Source organism: Oncorhynchus masou, chromosome 17, assembly GCF_036934945.1.
Source record: "Oncorhynchus masou masou isolate Uvic2021 chromosome 17, UVic_Omas_1.1, whole genome shotgun sequence".
NCBI classification, from domain to species: domain Eukaryota; kingdom Metazoa; phylum Chordata; class Actinopteri; order Salmoniformes; family Salmonidae; genus Oncorhynchus; species Oncorhynchus masou.
The window spans coordinates 24,568,652-24,590,193 of NC_088228.1; the positions used below are offsets into that span (position 1 = coordinate 24,568,652).

The 21,542-nt window shown below is 43.4% G+C and overlaps 1 protein-coding gene across 1 annotated transcript in view; it reads left to right on the plus strand.

Moving 5' to 3' along the window:
- Positions 1-21,542, plus strand: part of LOC135558241 (uncharacterized) — a 41,038-nt gene that overhangs the window by 13,031 nt on the left and 6,465 nt on the right. The window lies entirely within an intron of this gene.

The window sequence follows — 21,542 nt, forward strand, 5'->3', positions numbered from 1 at the left end:
AAAGGCACACACCTATCTATGTAAGGTCCCACAGATGTCAGTGCAGGTCAGAGCGAGGAATTGTCCGTGGAGCTTTTTTTTGTGGAAAAGGTCAAGGGGTTTGCATACTTTCCGAATGCACATATACCCATTCTAGAGGTGGTATGGAGCAGGAAGCTCCATTGGCTTCCCTGAGATGTATTATGTTGTTCCTTCCCTTAGAGCTTAGATAGGATTTCTGTGTCATTTATAGCATAGTTTAGAAGGTTGATAGATTTATTTGGCATTCATTGCTTGAGGGCCATCTCTGTTGCCTTGTCCTTGATGACATTATTTACATATTCCCCCTCCATAGCCACCCAGGCCTTGTCACAGCCACTTTGTGTAGTACTACTGTATACATGCTCCAAGCCAATTAGCCCCATGCATTAAAGGCTCCGGGCTGATTACATTAGACATGACACTGCTTATCCTTCCTTGGCAGCTGGGCTCGTATTCCTCTTGTCTCATTCACTTCTTTAGCTACCCTGTTACTCTACTTGCAGAAGTGTTTAGGAGAGAGTTCTATTTTCAGATCCTGGCTGCGTTGCTGTTTTCAGTTTTAACCTAGTTTTATACTTAAAATTGGATTTGACAATAGCTCATGGGGAAGTATGCATGAGTAAATCATGCGATCAGTTGATTTCTACAACCAGAGATTGTAAAGGTCAGTGGGTTTAGGTTGGATTTGATAAATGCAAGGAGAGACAAATACTTATTGAAAAGCCAACACATTCTCCTTGACCCCGGTTTGCATGCTCAGTTTTATTTTGCATGGAGTCAGCCATTAGTCTGACTGAAGCGACCCATGTGACTCAGCGCAGGCAGAGCTGTGACCATACTAGTCTGGAAAGGAGGCCGTTTGTTAATGCAATATTTGATTGGTTCTCTCAAATGTTTTTTTTCCCTCTGAGATTGAGACCTCTTGTTGTTCATATTTGAAAATCCAACCATGATGGAAGGGGGTGGCACTCAAGTGTTGTGTGGCTGTGCTTGTGGGTGTAGCTGTGTGGCTGTGCTCAGTACCCCCCAAGCTCATCATTAAACTTGAGGCCCTGGGTCTAAATCCGCCACGTACAACTGGTTCCTGGACATCTTGACGGGATGCCTCCCAGGTGGTGAAAGTAGTAAAAAACACCTCTACTTCGCTGATACTCAACACTGGGGCCGCACAAGGATGCGTGCAGAGCCCCCTCCTTTACTCCTTGTTCACCCATGACTGCGTGGCCTCGCATGCCTCCAACTCAATCATCAAGTTTGAAGACGATACAACAGTAGTAAGCCTGATTATCAACAATGACGAGACAGCCTACAGGGAGGAGATAAGGGCCCTGGAAGTGTGATGCCAGGAAAATAACCTCTCACTCAACATTAACAGAACAAAAGAGTTGATCGTGGACTTCAGGAAACAGCAGAGGGAGCACCCCTTACAGTACACAATGTCACAGGAAGGCCAAAAAGATCATCAAGGACAACAACAACCCGAGCCACTGCCTGTTCACCTCGCTATCATCCAGAAGGCGAGGTCAGTACAGGTGCATCAATACTGGGACTGAGAGGCTGAAAAACAGCTTCTCAAGGTCATCAAACTGTTAAATTATGTTAAATAGCCATCACTAGCACATTAGAGGCTGCATATACAGTGGGGAGAACAAGTATTTGATACACTGCCGATTTTGCAGGTTTTCCTACTTACAAAGCATGTAGAGGTCTGTAATCTTTATCATAGGTACACTTCACAAAAATCCAGAAAATCACATTGTATGATTTTTAAGTAATTCATTTTATTGCATGACATAAGTATTTGATCACCTACTAACCAGTAAGAATTACGGCTCTCACAGACCTGTTAGTTTTTCTTTAAGAAGCCCTCCTGTTCTCCACTCATTACCTGTATTAACTGCACCTGTTTGAACTCTTTACCTGTATAAAAGACACCTGTCCACACACTCAATCAAACAGACTCCAACCTCTCCACAATGGCCAAGACCAGAGAGCTGTGTAAGGACATCGGGGATAAAATTGTAGACCTGCACAAGGCTGGGATGGGCTACAGGACAATAGGCAAGCAGCTTGGTGAGAAGGCAACAACTGTTGCCGTAATTATTAGAAAATGGAAGAAGTTCAAGATGATGGTCAATCACCCTCAGTCTGGGGCTCCATGCAAGATCTCACCTCGTGGGGCATCAATGATCATGAGGAAGGTGAGGGATCAGCCTAGAACTACACGGCAGGACCTGGTCAATGACCTGAAGAGAGCTGGGACCACAGTCTCAAAGAAAACCATTAGTAACACACTACGCCGTCATGGATTGAAATCCTGCAGCGCACGCAAGGTCCCCCTGCTCAACCCAGCACATGTCCAGGTCCGTCTCAAGTTTGCCAATGACCATCTGGATGTTCCAGAGGAGGAATGGGAGAAAGTCATGTGGTCTGATGAGACAAAAATAGAGCTTTTTGGTCTAAACTCCACTCACCGTGTTTGGAGGAAGAAGAATGATGAGTACAACCCCAAGAACACCATCCCAACCATGAAGCATGGAGGTGGAAACATCATTCTTTGGGGATGCTTTTCTGCAAAGGGGACAGGACAACTGCACTGTATTGAGGGGAGGATGGATGGGGCCAGGTATCGCGAGATCTTGGCCTACAACCTCCTTCCCTCAGTAAGAGCATTGAAGATGGGTCGTAGCTGGGTCTTCCAGCATGACAACGACCCGAAACACACAGCCAGGGCAACTAAGGAGTGACTTCGTAAGAAGCATCTCAAGGTCCTGGAGTGGCCTAGCCAGTCTCCAGACCTGAACCCAATAGAACATCTTTGGAGGGAGCTGAAAGTCCATATTGCCCAGCGACAGCCCCGAAACCTGAAGGATCTGGAGAAGGTCTGTATGGAGGAGTGGGCCAAAATCCCTGCTGCAGTGTGTGCAAACCTGGTCAAGAACTACAGGAAACATATATCTCTGTAATTGCAAACAAAGGTTTCTGTACCAATTATTAAGTTCTGCTTTTCTAATGTATCAAATACTTATGTCATGCAATAAAATGCAAATGAATTACTTAAAAATCATGCAATGTGATTTTCTGGATTTTTGTTTTAGATTCCGTCTCTCACAGTTGAAGTGTACCTATGATAATGACAGACCTCTACATGCTTTGTAAGTAGGAAAACCTGCAAAATTGGCAGTGTATCAAATACCTGTTCTCCCCACTGTACATAGACTTGGAATCATTGGCCACTTTAATAATGGAACACTAGTCACTTTAAGAAAGTGTACATATTTTGCATTGCTCATCTCATATGTATATACTGTATTCTATCCTATTCTACTGTATCTAAGTCTATGCCACTCTGTCATTGCTCACCCAATATTTATATATTCTTAATTCCATTCCTTTACTTGAGATTTGTGTGTATTGCTGTGAAATTGTTAGGTATTACTGTTAGATATTACTGCACTGAGCTAGAAACACAATGTCATGACTTCTGCCGAAGTCGGTTCCTCTCCTTGTTCGGGCGGTGTTCGGCTGTCGACGTCACCGGTCTTCTAGCCATCGCCGATCCATTTTTAATTTTCCATTGGTTTTGTCTTGTTTTCCCACACACCTGGTTTTCATTCCCTCATTAAGTGTTGTGTATTTAACCCTCTGTCCCCCCCATGTCTTTGTGCGGAATTGTTTGTTGTAAGTGCTTGTGCACATTGTTGTCTGGTGCGTGACAGGTTTTGTACCCACGTTGTTATTCTGGATGCCGGTGGTTTTGTATATTAAACTGCTCCGGTTATTACCCAGTTCTACTCTCCTGCGTCTGACTTCTCTGCCACCAGTGAGGCACCCCTTACACAAAAGCATTTCGCTACACCCTCAATAACATCGGCTAAACAAGTGTATGTGACAAATCCAATTTGATTTGATTTGAGTGAGACACAGAAAATAGCCAACCAGTATAAGCACAGCCCCTTTCATTATCGATGCATTGTTCCGACAACATCGAAGAGCCATTCCAGACTCTGATGTCAGAAGGACTTCAGGAGATAGGTGTTAGCCAGACTAGGTAGCCATATGTTTGAACATTACATAATCCAAGATTGGTCATAAGATTATTTTCAGCTCTTCTTTAGGACTGCCATGATATCACTTAGCTTTTATGCAATTGGTGTCTCTCATACATGAAACCTATAACAATGCCTTTATAAATAGTTAAAGATGCTGTTTGGGATCTTAAATACAACAAAGTCGTAACATATTGTTCAAATTGGATTTCTAACATAACATACACATTGGCCAAAAAAAGGACATAACATGTCATACGAAATGGAGGATGTAGTGCACAATTGGATGACGTAGCACACAAAAAAAGAGGACCCATTTTGGCTTGAGAGCATCACTTTCAAAATGACTGCCAAAAATGATACAAAAGTTCTGGAGCGTCACTTTTATTTGTTTTTGTAGCATTTTTTTGTATTTTACGATCTTGTCTAATCGCTGCAACTCCCCAACGGGCTCGGGAGCTTAACCCGGAAGCCAGCTGCATCAATCGGAGGAAGGAAACACCGTTCAACTGGTGACCGGGGTTAGCCTTCAGGCACCTAGCCCGCCACAAGGAGTTGCTAGGCCGTGATGAGCCAAGTAAAGCCCGCCCGGCCAAACCCCCCCCTAACCCGGACGAGGCTGGGCCAATTGTGAGCAGTCCTATGGGACTCCCACCTACGGAATGACCCGGGTCTGTAGTAACGCCTCTAGCACTGCGATACAATGCATTAGACGGCTGCGCCCTTCGGGTGGCCTTGAGCGTCACTGTAATGCAGAGGTGTCAAACCCATTCCATAGAGGGCCTAGTGTCTGTGGTGTTTTTGTTTTTGTTTTTCCTTTCAATTAAGCTCTCGACAACCAAGAGTACCCTTAATTAATGGATTTAATGGAACAACACAGAGGGAAATGAAAGTGCAGCTCATCCGGAATTCTAAAGGACTGATTCAGAAAGTGGAATGGAATTAAGGGTAGATCATTTGGGTAATTCTGCATTTGGATAGTTGATATTTTGGCCATTGCTCAAAATCTGATTACATAAGCAAATTAGATCACTAATCCTTCTAAAACCCAAAAAGGAATAGTTTTGTTAGTAGCAGTATTTTGGGACAGGTTTCAGTTGCTCTCCTTGATTCAATGTCAATGGAATAAAATGATTGCCTTGGAACCACATTAACCAAGTTTGCATCCAACCTTTTTATGGAATTAAAGTACATGTCGGATAATGACAGGACTGACGGTGTCACGTTCTGACCTTTATTTCCTTTGTTTTGTCATTATTTAGTATGGTCAGGGTGTGAGTTGGGGTGGGCAGTCTATGTTTGTTTTTCTATGATTTGGGTATTTCTATGTTTCGGCCTAGTATGGTTCTCAATCAGAGGCAGGTGTCATTAGTTGTCTCTGATTGAGAATCATACTTAGGTAGCCTGGGTTTCACTGTGTGTTTGTGGGTGATTGTTCCAGTCTCTGTGTTTGTTTTCACCAGATAGGCTGTTTAGGTTTTTTCACATTTCTTGTTTTGTTAGTTTATTCATGTGGAGTATCTTTTTAAATTAAACATGAATAACCACCACGCTGCGTTTTGGTCCGCCTCTCCTTCACCTCAAGAAAACCGTTACAGATGGAAACATAAAATTTGTTGGTAATCTTTCCAAATGTAGACAACAAAAAAATACACTAAACAAGGTCATCTACAAGTTTCTGCTAGGTAAAGTCCCGCCTTATCTCAGCTCACTGGTCACCATAGCAGCACCCACCCGTAGCACGCGCTCCAACAGGTATATCTAACTGGTCACCCCCAAAGCCAATTCTTCCTTTGGCCGTTCTCTGCTGCCAATGACTGGAACGAACTGCAAAAATCTCTGAAGCTGGAGACTCTTACCTCCCTAACTAGCTTTAAGCACCAGCTGCCAGAGCAGCTCACAGATCACTGCACCTGTACATAGCTCATCTGTAAATAGCCCATCCAATCTACCTCATCCCCATACTGTATTGATTTATTTATCTTGCTCCTTTGCACCCCAGTATCTCAACTTGCACATTCATCTTCTGCACATCCTACCATTCCAGTGTTTAATTGCTATATTGTAATTACTTTGCCACCATGGCCTATTTATTGCCTTACCTCCCTTATCCTACCTCATTTGCACTCACTGTATATAGATTTTCTACTGTATTATTGATTGTATGTTTGTTTATTCCATGTGTAACTCTGTGTTGTTGTATGTGTCAAACTGCTTTGCTTTATCTTGGCCAGGTCGCAGTTGCAAATGAGAACTTGTTCTCAACTATCCTACCTGGTAAAGGTCAAATAAAACATGTCTTTTTGTGTCAGTAACATTTATTATGCAATAAATGTCAGTGGAAATGCTTTTATGCGCAAATATTGATAGAAAACAATCATATTGAAGAACACTTGGAGTCACGCGATGATATGTTTTGTTGTCCTCCCTCTATGACTTGGGAAATCATAGCCTACAGTTTATTAGGCTACAGATTAAATAAATGATGATGAACTTCACAGTGTGGTGAAAGTGCAAGGTGATGAGTTTGATGCTCTTTTCCAATAAATATTGAGTGTTCTATTCTGGTGACATGATAGTCAAATCTCACTCTTTTGTCCATAATAATCTCATCATATAGGCCACAGGCTTTCTGCAATATTTAGAGGTAATGAGCCATTATGATTGTCCGTGTCAGTCCAATCACCGTAGATACTGACGGGAGTGATTGACAGTTGTCATGGAGAGAAGAGGGCATTCCATCATGGCCAGCAGATCCCTGCGATGGCAAGAGATATTCTCCATGTCAGAGAGGTCCCATCCCTCATGCCCAGGGGGATGGTGTTACAAGGAGAGATATCTTGCAGGACTCTGGCTTTGACCCTCCCTGTCCTTGGGTCTCTGCATACAGTACTGAGGAATGACCTGCTGAACCTTTTCAATAGACCAGGCTGAGAGATGGTCCTCTAGAGCCAGTCAGTGACCTTCTTATAAACATTTTCAAATTGCCAATGATAATCATGAGTATGATATGGACCAAATCACTGTAGACAGGCAGATACAGACAGTGTACATCTGAGATTGGATTTGTAATTCTCATGTTTTTGATATTATGAAGAAAGAACATGAACCAGAATATTTGGCAGTGTTGTCATTCCATTCCCTAAGACACTATTTCCACGGCATAAGTACACATCTGGTTGTAAATGTAATGGAGTCTGTCTGGGTTTGATTAGCATCCATTCACCCATCAACAACAGCAAAACTGCATTATTTAGCAGATGCTCTTATCCAGAGCGATTTACCAGAGCAATTCGGGTTACGTGCCTTGCTCAAGAGCACATAGGTATATTTCTCACCTCGTCGGCTCAGGAATTCAAACCAGCAACCTTTTTGATTACTGGCCCAACGCTCTAACCGCTAGGCTACCTGCCACCCCTAGACTACCAAATGATAGAGTTAGTGTAGATTTCACACTGCAGGTCTATCTATCATGTCAGACTGTTACGTATTGCATCAGCCCAGACAGGAATGTGTATTTGGACAAACCTTATTCTGTGGGAAAAATACTCTCTAAAACCACATATGTTGTTGAAATAAACAATTAACTATGCACATGTGGCTTTTAAGTTCAGGAATATTACTTGAAGTGGCCCTCTATGTATTTTTACAATAACCTGTAGGAATTTCATTTGACAGGCCCTAAACTGAACTCACTTTTACAACAATTTTATAACAATGGCTGTATAACTGTAAACATGTTGTCTTTGACTCTTTATCTAAAGAGATGAGGTAGTTGGATATGCAGCATTCCCCTATAGGAATGAAGCTTAGTTTATGGGGCTTTTATATGTTTTCATTTGTTCCATGCCAACACATGAAGAAGCAGACATCTGCTTTCATTATAGACCACAGCTTTAAGGATTCTCCCCTCCATGTTTTTCTAGTCAAGCGCTGAAGGCTGCACTGGATCCAGTCTGTGGATTTTGTTTGTAAATTATGTTATGTACAGTGTATTTGTGTGTGTATATGACCCATTGTCAGATGTGAAATTCTGTCCATTTGGACTTGAAACACAGCACATGCATTAAGTATGGAAGTGTGTGAGGGTGACAGATTAAAATGTCTGAACACTATTGGGTCTGTCGCACAGTAGGCTTTTAACCTGAAGTGTTCAGGCCTCATTGACCCTGTCAGGGCCTGATGTGGAGTGGTGCTGCACACCACAGAGCAGTGTTGGGATGCTAATGAGAGCGAGCACGCTCAGAGCCAGGCGGGAGGTGAGTGGGAGCCAGAGCCGCCTGCACATCCCGCACGCAACGGAGAAGGATTTACTCTTATATCACTAGGTAGCTTTGAAGTATCCTAGGGTGTTCACTCTGGTCAGCAATGACTCAGTCGAAGCTAGTGGGTCTCATCTAGGCTGCCTCTGTTACAGCAAACCACACAGAACAGAGAATCTTACATCAGCTTCAGTGTTAAGATATAAAGAACGGTATTGTTTTTCAGATATACTGTAGTCAAAATGTCACCAAGGCCTGGCACAGAAACTGTGGGATCCAAACTGGGTTTGAACATCTTTTAAATGGGTTGTTTGTATTCTTACATTTTTAGTTTGACCTCAACAGTCTCACCATGTTAAAGTTCAATTGAATTAAGTCTGGTCCACTAATAACAATTCCTCAATTTTTATGGTCTGTGTACAATTGCCTTTGTCCTCTTTTGTTTTTGGTGAGAGTCTGACAGTGTAGCAGTGACCGCCCCAAGTCAATAGTCACCATAGGGGCATCATTTTGGCAACTAAGAGCAGGACATCCGGTCATAGATACTGTACCTCTTAAGACTGTGTTCAGACTGGCGATTCCTAACACAAGTGCCTCATTAGTTTTCCTCCTATGTCCTCCTAGGCAACATCACATCAACATTAATGTAAACTGTACTACGCCATCTTGTTTATACACAAGGGAAGTTTAAACAAAGGTCTGTCAAATAAATGACAGAGTTAACCATATAAACCAAGGTTTATTAAAGATAAGAGGCAATAAATATAATTCATACGGTTGAACAAATCAAATCAAATTGTATTTGTCACATGCGCCGAATACTGTGAAATACTTACTTGCAAGCCCTTAACCAACAATGCAGGTCAAGAAAGAGTTAATAAAATATATGCTAAATAAACTAAAGTTTAAAAAATGTCATCAATCAATAGGTAACACAAGAAATAACAATAACATAACAATAACGAGGCTATATACCGGTACCAAGCCAATGTATGGGGGTACAGGTTAATTGAGGTAATTTGTAAAGTGACTATGCATAGATAATAAACAGCGAGTAGCAGCGGTGCAAAAACAAATGGGGGACGGAGTTCAATGTAAATAATCCAGGTGGCCATTTGATTAGTTTAGTTGTTCAGCCTTTTGGTCCTAGACTTGGCGCTCCGGTACCGCTTGCCGTTCGGTAGCAGAGAGAACAGTCTTTGACTTGGGTGACTGGTGTCATTGACAATTTTTTGGGCCTTCCTCTGACACCGCCTAGTATATAGGTCCTGGATGGCAGGAAGCTTGGCCCCAGTGATGTACTGGGCCGTACGCACTACCCTCTGTAGCGCCTTTTGATCAGATGCCGAGTAGTTGCCATATGAGGTGGTAATGCAACCGGTCAGGATCCCCTCGATGGTGCAGCTGTAGAACTTTTTGAGGATCTGGGGACCCATGCCAAATCTTTTCAGTCTCCTGAGCAGGAAATTGTGTTTTCGTGCCCTCTTCACAACTGTCTTGGTGTGTTTGGATCATGATAGTTTGTTGGTGATGTGGACACAAAGGAACTTGAAACTCTCGCTCCTCTTCCTTCCGTCAATGTTAATGGGGGCCGTACAGCCCTACTTTTCCTATAGTCCATGATCAGCTCCTTTATCTTGCTCACATTGAGAGGTTGTTGTCCTGGCACCACACTGCCAAGTCTCTGACCTCCTCCCCATAGGCTGTCTCATCGTTGACGGTGATCAGGCCTACCACTGTTGTGTCGTCAGCAAATGTAATGATTGTGTTGGAGTCATGCTTGGCCACACAGTCGTGGGTGAACAGGGAGTACAGGAGGGGACTAAGCACGCACCCCTGAGGGGTCCCAGTGTTGAGGATTAGCGTGGTGGATGTGTTGTTACCTACCCTTACCTGTGTGCGGCCGTCAGGAAGTCCAGGATTCAGTTGCAGAGGGAGGTGTTTAGTCCCAGGGTCCTTAGCTTAGTGATGAGCTTTGAGGGCACTATAGTGTTGAACACAGAGCTGTAGTCAAGGAATAGCATTCTCACATAGGTGTTCCTTTAGTCCAGGTGTGAAAGGGCAGGGTGGAGTGCAATAGAGATTGGAGTGGGTCTAGGGTTTCTGGCATGATGGTGTTGATGTGAGCCATGACCAGCCTTTCAAAGTACTTCATGGCTACCGACGTGAGTGCTAAGGGGTGGTAATTATTTAGGCAGGTAACCTTTGCTATCTTGGGCACAGGGACTATGGTGGTGTTTGAAACATGTAGATAGTACAGACTCGGCTAGGGAGAGGTTGAAAATGTCAGTTAAGACATTTGCCAGTTGGTCCATGCATGCTTTGAGTGCATGTCCTGGTAATCCGTCTGGCCCACGGCTTTGTGAATGTTGACCTGTTTAAAGGTCTTGCTCACATCGGCTATGGAGAGCCTGATCACACAGTCATCCAGAACAGCTGGTGCTCTCATGGATGCTTCAGTGTTGCGAGCCTCAAAGCATAAAAGGCATTTAGCTCGTCTGGTAGGCTCGTGTCACTGGGCAGATCGCTGCTGGGTTTCCATTTGTAGTCCGTAATCATTTTCAAGCCCTGCCACATCCGACGCGTGTCAGAGCAGGGGGTAGTAGGATTCAATCTTAGTTCTGTATTTACAATTTGCCTGTTTGATGGTTTGTCTGAGGGCATAGTGGAATTTCCTATAAGCGTCCAGATTAGTGGCCCGCTCCTTGAAAGCACAAGCTCTAGCCTTTAGCTCAGTGCGGATGTTGCCTGTAATCCATGGATTCTGTTTGGGAAATGTACGTACGGTCACTGTGGGGACGACGTCATCAATGTACTTATTGATGAAGCCGGTGACTGAGGTGATATACTTCTCAATGCCATTGGATGAATCCCGGAACATATTAGTCTGTGCTAGCAAAACAGTCCTGTAGCATAGCATCCGCGTCATCTGACTACTTCTGTATTGAGCAAGTCATTTGTACTTCCTGCTGTAGTTTTTGCTTGTAAGCAGGAATCAGGAGGATAGAATTATGGTCAGATTTACCAAATGGAGGGCGAGCTTTGTATGCGTTTCTGTGTGTGGAGTAAAGGTGGTTTAGAGTTTTTTTTTCAACGTATGACATACTGGTAGAAATTTGGTAAAACGGATTTAAGTTTGCCTGCATTATAGTCCCCGGCCACTAGGAGCGCCGCTTCTGGATTAGCATTTTCTTGATTGCTTATGGCCTTATATAGCTCGTTGAGTGCGGTTTTAATGCCAACATCGGTTTGTGGTGGTAAATAGACAGCTACGACTGATATAGATGTGAACTCTCTTGGTAGATAGTGTGGTCTACAGCTTATCATGAGGTATTCTACCTCAGTCAAGCAATACCTCAAGACTTCTTTAATATTAGACATTGTGCACCACCAGTTATTGACAAATAGACACACACCTCCACCCCTCATCTTACCAGACGTAGCTGCTCTGTCCTGCCGAAAAACAGAAATCAGCCAGCTCTATATTATCCGTGTCGTCGGTCAGCCAAGTCTCGGTGAAACACAAGATACAGATTTTAATGTCCGATTGGTAGGATAGTCTTAATCATAGATTGTCAATTTTTTGCCTAATGATTGCACGTTGGCCAATAATACGGAGGGTAGTGGTGGTTTACTCACTTGCTGACGAATTCTCACAAGGCACCCAGACCTCTGCCCCCTATATTTCCATCTTTTCTTCACGCGAATGACGGGATTTGGGCCTTGTCTTGACAAAGCAGTATATACTTTGTATCGGACTCATTTAATAAAAAATCTTAGTCCAGTTCAAGGTGAGTAATCGCTATTCTGATGTCCAGAAGCTCTTTTCGGTCAGAAGAGACGGTAGCAGCAATGGTTGCAGCAACATTATGTACAAAATTAGTTACAAAAAATGCGAAAAAAACAAACAAAATAGCACAGTTGGTTAGGAGCCTTTTAAACGGCAACCATCCCCCTCCGGCGCCTCAGCTGTCTAACTAAACAGTTCCCTCCTAAGAACAGCCAGCCGTGGAGGTCTATAGGGAAGTGGTAACAAAATAAACATGTAGACAAACAAACATTTAACATTTAAGATATATTTTTTTACTAATCTGACCGATAAGGCAACCCAAAATCTTTTGCCTGAAATACCAGATCATTTGCTTGGGCAGAATAGACAACATACCAAATCCTGCCTACTTAATGTAAGGGACACAAACAAATGACACAGTAAGGACAGCCAAAGGCTTCTCCGGATCACATTCAAACAATTATAACCCCGGCTCATTTACAAAATATCAATATCAAAACTTGTATACTTGATTAAATACTCAACATTTTCAAATAGACTCGATTCACATTACAATGTTAAAAGCGCATAACTTTTAAAGTTGGTAGGTCATACCCTTCCTAAGTCCACACAACCAAAATACAGCGTCCAAACCGCCTCTCCCAAAACAGCTTTGAACACATCATAAAAGGTTGACAGACTTTCACAAACACAGCCAACGGCGTGAAGAGGAAATATGTACTGTTCCCTGTTCTCCAGGGCGGAAGCAATGCTGCTATCTGAAAGTTCAGTTTCAGGTATTTATTTAAATTGATCACCTCACCTCGTCTCGTACCAGTCACTAGATGCCATTGGCTACATTAACATGGATGCTACTGCCAGCTACAGTGGTTTGACTTAAATGCCATGCTATTCTAAAGTCCTAAGTAGTAGTTGTTTGTCAGTGCGTACTCCCCACAGCCTGGGAGTGAATGACAGAACAGAAGGAAGGACTGGTGATGTGACTGGTGGTAGACAGCTGATGGCTCCATCTCCAGTCGGTCATTCCTTTCCCTCCACAGCGCCGCATCCCTGCTTCCCTCTCTCTTCCCCTCCCCCACTAGAAGGTGTATGCCTCTGCGTGATTGCTGGCTGGATGAGATCTTCTCTGTTTTGTGACCTCAGAGGTGATATATAGTGGTGTGGTGGTGAATCCATCCAGCAGCACACCCCCCCCCCCTTCAGGCTTGCGTGATGAAAGCTGCTGTTTGTGTTGAGGATGGAGCGCCAAACCTCCAACTGGAGCATGTGATTGTGACATCATGGTATGGATTAGCGTGCTGATTCACCCTCATGGGGAATCACTGCGATGAGTCGGATAACCATGGACTCTGGAGGGAACATTCATTAGAAATACCATGTCACAGGCAGACTGATGGAGTCAACTCTATCTACTTCAATCATGCCAAATAGAGAGAATAGACTATGTGGAGTAGAGAAAATAGCATCCAGGAGATTCAATGAATGTACTGTAAAAGCTTCAGTCTTGTGAGAGTAATTGATGCTGTTATGTGGTTATAAACCAGAGCCCCTTTAGTGCATTCCATTGTAAAACACATTGGTGTGTGTTAAATTGAGTCTGTGTATTGTCACAGGTGACATGGCTTATCTTGAACTTCGAGTGAACACCCCATGTCCTATTCAGTTGATGATAATAGGCATACCTAGTTAATTATACTGAACAAAAACATAAACTCAACATGTAAAGTGTTGGTTCAATGTTTCATGAGCTGAAATAAAAGATCCCAGAAATGTTTCATATGCTCTAAAATGTTGTTTCCAAATTTGTTTTACATCCCTGTTAGTGAGCATTCCTCATTTGCCAAGATAATCCATCCACCTGACAGGTGAAGCTGAAGCTGACCATTACGAAGGTGCAATAAAAGACCACAGTAAAATGTTTTATCACACAACACAATTTCACAGAAGTCTGAAGTTTTGAGAGAGCGTGCAATTGGCATGCTGATTGCAGGAATGTCCACCAGAGCTGTGGCCAGAGAATTGTGTTCATTTCTCTACCATGAGCCGCCTCCAACATCGTTTTAGAGAATTTGGAAGTACGTCCAACCGATCTGCACACAATTCCTGAAAGCTGAAATTGTCCCAGTTCTTCCATGGCAGGCATACTCACCAGACATGTCACCTATTGAGCATGTTAGGATCGACATGTACGACAGAGTGATCCAGTTCTGCCAATATTCAGCAACTTCGCACAGCCATTGAGTGGGACAACATTCTACAGGCCACAATCAGCAGCCTGATCAACTCTATGAGGCAGTTGGTGGTCACACCAGATACTGACTGGTTTTCTGATCCCCACCCCTACCTTTTTTAAGGTATCTGTGACCAACATGAGCATATATGTATTCCCATTCATGTGAAATCCATAAACTATGGCATCATTTATTTCAATTGACTGATTGCCATATATAAACTGTAACTCAGTAAAACCATAATTGTTTTTGCATATTGCGTTTATATTTTTGTTCGGTGTAGTAAGAGGGGTGGCAACAGTCAAATCAAATCTAATTTATTTATAAAGCCCTTCTTACATCAGCTGATATCTCAAAGTTCTGTACAGAAACCCAGCCTAAAACCCCAAACAGCAAGCAATACAGGTGTAGAAGCACGGTGGCTAGGAAAAACTCCCTAGAAAGGCCGGAACCTAGGAAGAAAACTAGAGAGGAACCAGGCTATGAGGGGTGGCCAGTCCTCTTCTGGCTGTGCCGGGTGGAGATTATAACAGAACATGGCCAAGATGTTCAAATGTTCATAAATGACCAGTATGGTCAAATAATAATAATCACAGTAGTTGTCGAGGGTGCAACAAGTCAGCACCTCAGGAGTAAATGTCAGTTGGCTTTTCATAGAAGATCATTAAGAGTATCTCTACCTCTCCTGCTGTCTCTAGAGAGTTGAAAACAGCAGGTCTGGGACAGGTATCACGTCTGGTGAACAGGTCTGTGTTCCATAGCCGCAGGTGGAACAGTTGAAACTGGAGCAGCATCACGGCCAGGTGGACTAGGGACAGCAAGGAGTCATCATGCCAGGTAGTCCTGAGGCATGGTCCTAGGGCTCAGGTCCTTCGAGAGAGAGAAAGAAAGAGAGAAAGAAAGAGAGAATTAGAGAGGGCATACTTAAATTCACACAGGACACCGGATAAGACAGGAGAAGTACTCCAGATATAACAGACTGACCCTAGCCCTCCGACACAAACTACTGCAGCATAAATACTGGAGGCTGAGACAGGAGGGGTCAGGAGACACTGTGGCCCCATCCGATGATACCCCCGGACATGGCCAAACAGGCGGGATATAACCCCAGCCACTTTGCCAAAGCACAGCGCCCACACCACTAGAGGGATATCTTCAACCACCAACTTACCTTCCTGAGACAAGGCCGTGTATAGCCCACAAAGATCTCCGCCATGGCACAACCCAAGGGGGGGCGCCAACCCAGACAGGAATATCACATCAGTGACTCAACCCACTCAAGTGACGCACCCCTCCTAGGGACGGCATGGAAGAGCACCAGTAAGCCAGTAACTCAGCCCCTGTAATAGGGTTCGAGGCAGAGAATCCCAGTGGAGAGAGGGGAACTGGCCAGGCAGAGACAGCAAGGGCAGTTTGTTGCTCCAGATCCTTTCCGTTCACCTTCACACTCCTGGGCCAGACTACACTCAATCACATGACCTAATGAAGAGATGTATCTTCAGTAAAGACTTAAAGGTGGTTGAGACCGAGTCTGCGTCTCTCACATGGGTAGGCAGACCATTCCATAAAAATTGAGCTCTATAGGAGAAAGCCCTGCCTCCAGCTGTTTGCTTAGAAATTCCTGGGACAACAAGGAGGCCTGCGTCTTGTGACTAGTGTACCTGTAGGTATGTACAGCAGGACCAAATCGTAAAGATAGGTAGGAGCAAGCCCATGTAATGCTTTGTAGGTTAGCATTAAAACCTTGAAATCATCCCTTGCCTTAACAGGAAGCCAGTAGGGAGGCTAGAACTGGAGTAATATGATCACATTTTTTGGTTCGAGTCAGGATTCTAGCAGCCATATTTAGCACTAACTGAAGTTTATTTAGTGCTTTATCTGGGTAGCCGGAAAGTAGAGCATTACAGTAGTCTAACCTAGAAGTAACAAAAGCATGGATTAATTTTTCTGCATAATTTTTGGACAGAAAGTTTCTGATTTTTACAATGTTACGTTGATGGAAAAAAGCTGTCCTTGAAACAGTCTTGATATGTTCGTTAAAAGAGAGATCAGGGTCCAGAGTAACGCCGAGGTCCTTCACTTGATGACTGTACAACCATCAAGATTTATTGTCAGATTCAACAGAAGATCTCTTTGTTTCTTGGGACCTAGAACAAGCATATCTGTTTTGTCTGAGTTTAAAAGTAGAAAGTTTGCCATCCACTTCTTTATGTCTGAAACACAGGCTTCTAGCGAGGGCAATTTTGGGGCTTCACCATGTTTCATTGAAATGTACAGCTGTGTGTCATCCACATAGCAGTGAAAGTTAACATTATGTTTTCAAATGACATCCCCAAGAGGTAATACAGTGCCTTGCGAAAGTATTCGGCCCCCTTGAACTTTGCGACCTTTTGCCACATTTCAGGCTTCAAACATAAAGATATAAAACTGTATTTTTTGTGAAGAATCAACAACAAGTGGGACACAATCATGAAGTGGAACGACATTTATTGGATATTTCAAACTTTTTTAACAAATCAAAAACTGAAAAATTGGGTGTGCAAAATTATTCAGCCCCTTTACTTTCAGTGCAGCAAACTCTCTCCAGAAGTTCAGTGAGGATCTCTGAATGATCCAATGTTGACCTAAATGACTAATGATGATAAATACAATCCACCTGTGTGTAATCAAGTCTCCGTATAAATGCACCTGCACTGTGATAGTCTCAGAGGTCCGTTAAAAGGGCAGAGAGCATCATGAAGAACAAGGAACACACCAGGCAGGTCCGAGATACTGTTGTGAAGAAGTTTAAAGCCAGATTTGGATACAAAAAGATTTCCCAAGCTTTAAACATCCCAAGGAGCACTGTGCAAGCGATAATATTGAAATGGAAGGAGTATCAGACCACTGCAAATCTACCAAGACCTGGCCGTCCCTCTAAACTTTCAGCTCATACAAGGAGAAGACTGATCAGAGATGCAGCCAAGAGGCCCATGATCACTCTGGATGAACTGCAGAGATCTACAGCTGAGGTGGGAGACTCTGTCCATAGGACAACAATCAGTCGTATATTGCACAAATCTGGCCTTTATGGAAGAGTGGCAAGAAGAAAGCCATTTCTTAAAGATATCCATAAAAAGTGTTGTTTAAAGTTTGCCACAAGCCACCTGGGAGACACACCAAACATGTGGAAGAAGGTGCTCTGGTCAGATGAAACCAAAATTGAACTTTTTGGCAACAATGCAACAATGCAAAACGTTATGTTTGGCGTAAAAGCAACTGAACCCTGAACACACCATACCCACTGTCAAACATGGTGGTGGCAGCATCATGGTTTGGGCCTGCTTTTCTTCAGCAGGGACAGGGAAGATGGTTAAAATTGATGGGAAGATGGATGGAGCCAAATACAGGACCATTCTGGAAGAAAACCTGATGGAGTCTGCAAAAGACCTGAGACTGGGACGGAGATTTGTCTTCCAACAAGACAATGATCCAAAACATAAAGCAAAATCTACAATGGAATGGTTAAAAAAAACATATCCAGGTGTTTGAATGGCCAAGTCAAAGTCCAGACCTGAATTCAATCGAGAATCTATGGAAAGAACTGAAAACTGCTGTTCACAAATGCTCTCCATCCAACCTCACTGAGCTCAAGCTGTTTTGCAAGGAGGAATGGGAAAAAATTTCAGTCTCTCGATGTGCAAAACTGATAGAGACATACCCCAAGCGACTTACAGCTGTAATCGCAGCAAAAGGTGGCACGGTCTCAGCTGAGCTGACTTCAGGTTGCAGGTTCAAATCCCCGAGCTGACAAGGTACAAATCTGTTGTTCTGCCCCTGAACAGGCAGTTAAGCCACTGTTCCTAGGCCGTCATTGAAAATAAGAATTTGTTCTTAACCTAGTTAAATAAAGGTAAAAACAACAAAAAAAAACATTTAAAGTGAGGTATCACGATCTCTTTCAATAATGGCAGGAATGGAGGAGGTCTTTATTCTAGTGAGATTGCTAAGGCGAACACCGCCATGTTTAGTTTTGCCCAACCTAGGTCGAGGTACAGACACGATCTCACTTGAGCTGTCTACACTGACTGTGCTAGTGGCATACTCCACTAAACTGGCAGGCTGGCTAACAGCCTGCTGTCTGGCCTGCACCCTATTTCATTGTGGAGTTAGAGCCCTGTCTAGGTTGGTAGATAAGATGAGAGCACCCCTCCAGCTTGGATGGAGTCCGTCACTCCTCAGCAGGCCAGGCTTGGTCATGTTTTGGGGTGAGCCAATTATCTTTTGGGAGGGGCAGAAAACAGTTTTCAACCAGCGATTGAGTTGTGAGACTCTGCTGTAGAAGCTCATCACTCCCCCTAACTGGGAGGGGGCCAGAGACAATTACTCGATGCTGACACATCTTTCTAGCTGATTTACACGCTGAAGCTATGTGACCTCCGACTGTTTCATCCTAACATTGTTGGTGCCGAGGTGGATAACAATATCTCTATACTCTCTACACTCGCCAGTTTTAGCTTTAGCCAGCACCATCTTCAGATTACAGTGTATGATCGCTGGATGATTCGTTTTCAGTCTAATACTGCGATTAATGGAGTCGCCAATGACTAGGGTTTTCAATTTGTCAGAGCCAATGGTGGGAGCCTTCGGCGTCTCAGACCCCGTAACGGGAGGAGTAGAGACCAGAGAAGGCTCGGCCTCAGACTCCGACTCGCTGCTTAATGGGGAAAACCGGTTGAAAGTTTCTGTCGGCTGAATGAGTGACACCGGTTGAGCATTCCTACAGCATTTCCCTCCAGAAGCCATGAGAACGTTGTCCGGCTGCGGGGACTATGCGAGGGGGTTTATACTACTATCTGTACTTACTGGTGGCACAGATGCTGTTTCATTCATTTCCTACGCTGAAATGATCCTTGCCTAACGATTGCGTCTGAAGCTGAGCTTGCAGCACAGCTATCCTTGCCGTAAGGCGATCGTTTTCATGTATATATGTTAATGTTACTACTTAGCTTCGGCTGTTGGAAGTCCTGACGAACCATGTCCAGATAAAGTGTCCGGAGTGATAAAGTTGAATGAAAAAAAAGTTGAGTGAGGGAAAAACCAAAAATATAAATGGTAATTAAAAAGTAAAAACCGTAAAGTTGTCAGGTAGCAAAGTAAGGTTGGCAACAAAACGCACAGCAACACAAACAAGTCTGTAGGTTGTGACCGGAAATTACCAATCAATGTGACAAATCATGTCCAATCAATTGAATTTACCTCAGGTGGACTCCAATCAAGTTGTAGAAACATCTCAAGGATGATCAAGCAGGACTCATTCAGTTTATTTTCGGGCAAGTCAATTAACGGAAGCTTTTTTACATTTCACTGGATCCGCTGTGACTGAGGCATACCAGTATCATTGACTGTAACAAAGGCACTTCTCCCTATTGTGTCAACCAGTTTGTCTAAATGTGGAAATGTCCAACCAGTTATAATCGAACTGGACATCGAACTGGACATACTCTTACATTTTTAAAAATCTTGTTTTCACTTGTTCTCCCAGTTGAGGCTCAGATGCTTTGTACTGTACGTGTTATAATTATCTTAGGTAGGGCAAACATGTACGTTCCCTTCATAATAGCCCTTACAGCAGTTGTGACGTCTTTGTTGTATGTGTGAGCCTCAACATATAGTACATTGGGAGTGATATTGGATGTGCTTTCTATTAAAAATACCAAGTTGTCAGTAGTAATCCCCAGAAAATTATTTGCTGGCTGTTTCTGACCCGTAGAGGATGGCTGGAAGTGCGTGACCACAAGAGGAGTTGTTGGCACGATTTTCAAAAGCTTGATTGCTCTTACTACTGTTTCAGGTTTTTTTTCATACCACCCCCGGAGGTCGTTTACTACAGCTATGCATTCATTGTGTGTGCCTGCCACCGTGCGTGTGTGTGTGCTCATGTCTGTGTGTGCTTGCGTGTGTGTTTGTGGGTCTCTTCATGAACTCACTCCTGAAAGTGGAAATAATAAAATTGATGGATTGCATTTCCATGTTATCCATGCTGTTACCAATGCAGTTGATGCAATAAGGTATATCAACATAAGGACATCATGTTTGTACAATTCTATTGGGAATAGTGCCATGGATATCACACAGTCACCAGTGGCTTCCTGGCCACACAGTCATAGTTATTACATTGACAATCTATGTTTATATGCAATACTATGCAGATGTACTGTATGCATTATTTATGCCATCTACTATGTATATTGTTTCAATTGCATTGTGGGCCTAATGTTCAGGGAGAGAATTCTGTGTTGGCCAGCAGTCATCAATATGTAACAGCTGTTATTATGAAATTCTTTACAGGCTAATGTAGCTTGCCATCCTGCACGCAATGAATTGAACAGACGCCAGCCCACTGTTAGGGATATGGAGGAAATTGACAGATGGTTTAGTTGCGTGACAGTGTCGCCTCAGCCAGCCAACTCCTACTGCCTCTCTCTCTTTCTCCATTCCTGCTTCCCTCTGATGATCCTGACATGGATTTCCTTGTTTAGTCATGTAGGGGGTGGCCAGGAAGCCACTGGAGAATATAATTTGTGCTGTGAACACGCAAAGGCTGTCAGACATCAGGGACCGGGCACAGTCCCTTCTGCTCTGTGCTCTCCCTCCCTGGCCAACCAGGTGATACCACAGCACAGGGAAGCAGTGGATTAGGGGCAGCCTAGTACTGTACTGTCTCTCTTTCGTCTGTGGTTCCCAGGGAGATGAGTGTAAACACTGCCTCTCTCCAGACACAGAATTTAGGGTCTATACCATTTAATAATAGCTTGAAGAAAAAGGTAGATTGGAAATACTATTAAAAAAAGGGATATGCTTCATAAACTGAAAATATGAGCCCTTTTGGAACATATCACCACAGCATGTGTGTACACAGGCTGGTCTCATAGACTAGACGTAACATAGTAAATTAAAAAATACAGGAAACTCCAATGAGTATGATATGTTACGTTTGGTATAGTTACATTAGACAGAAGGTTATTTAAGGTCAAAAGCAAAAGGAGGGTGGGCGTATAACGCGAACGTCTAACAACCCAAAGGTGTCGTGTTCAAATCTCATCACGGAAAATGTAGCATTTTAGTTAATCAGCAACTTTGCAACTACTTACTACTTTTTAGATACTTTGCAACTACTTTCCATTTTAGCTAACCCTTCCCCTAACCC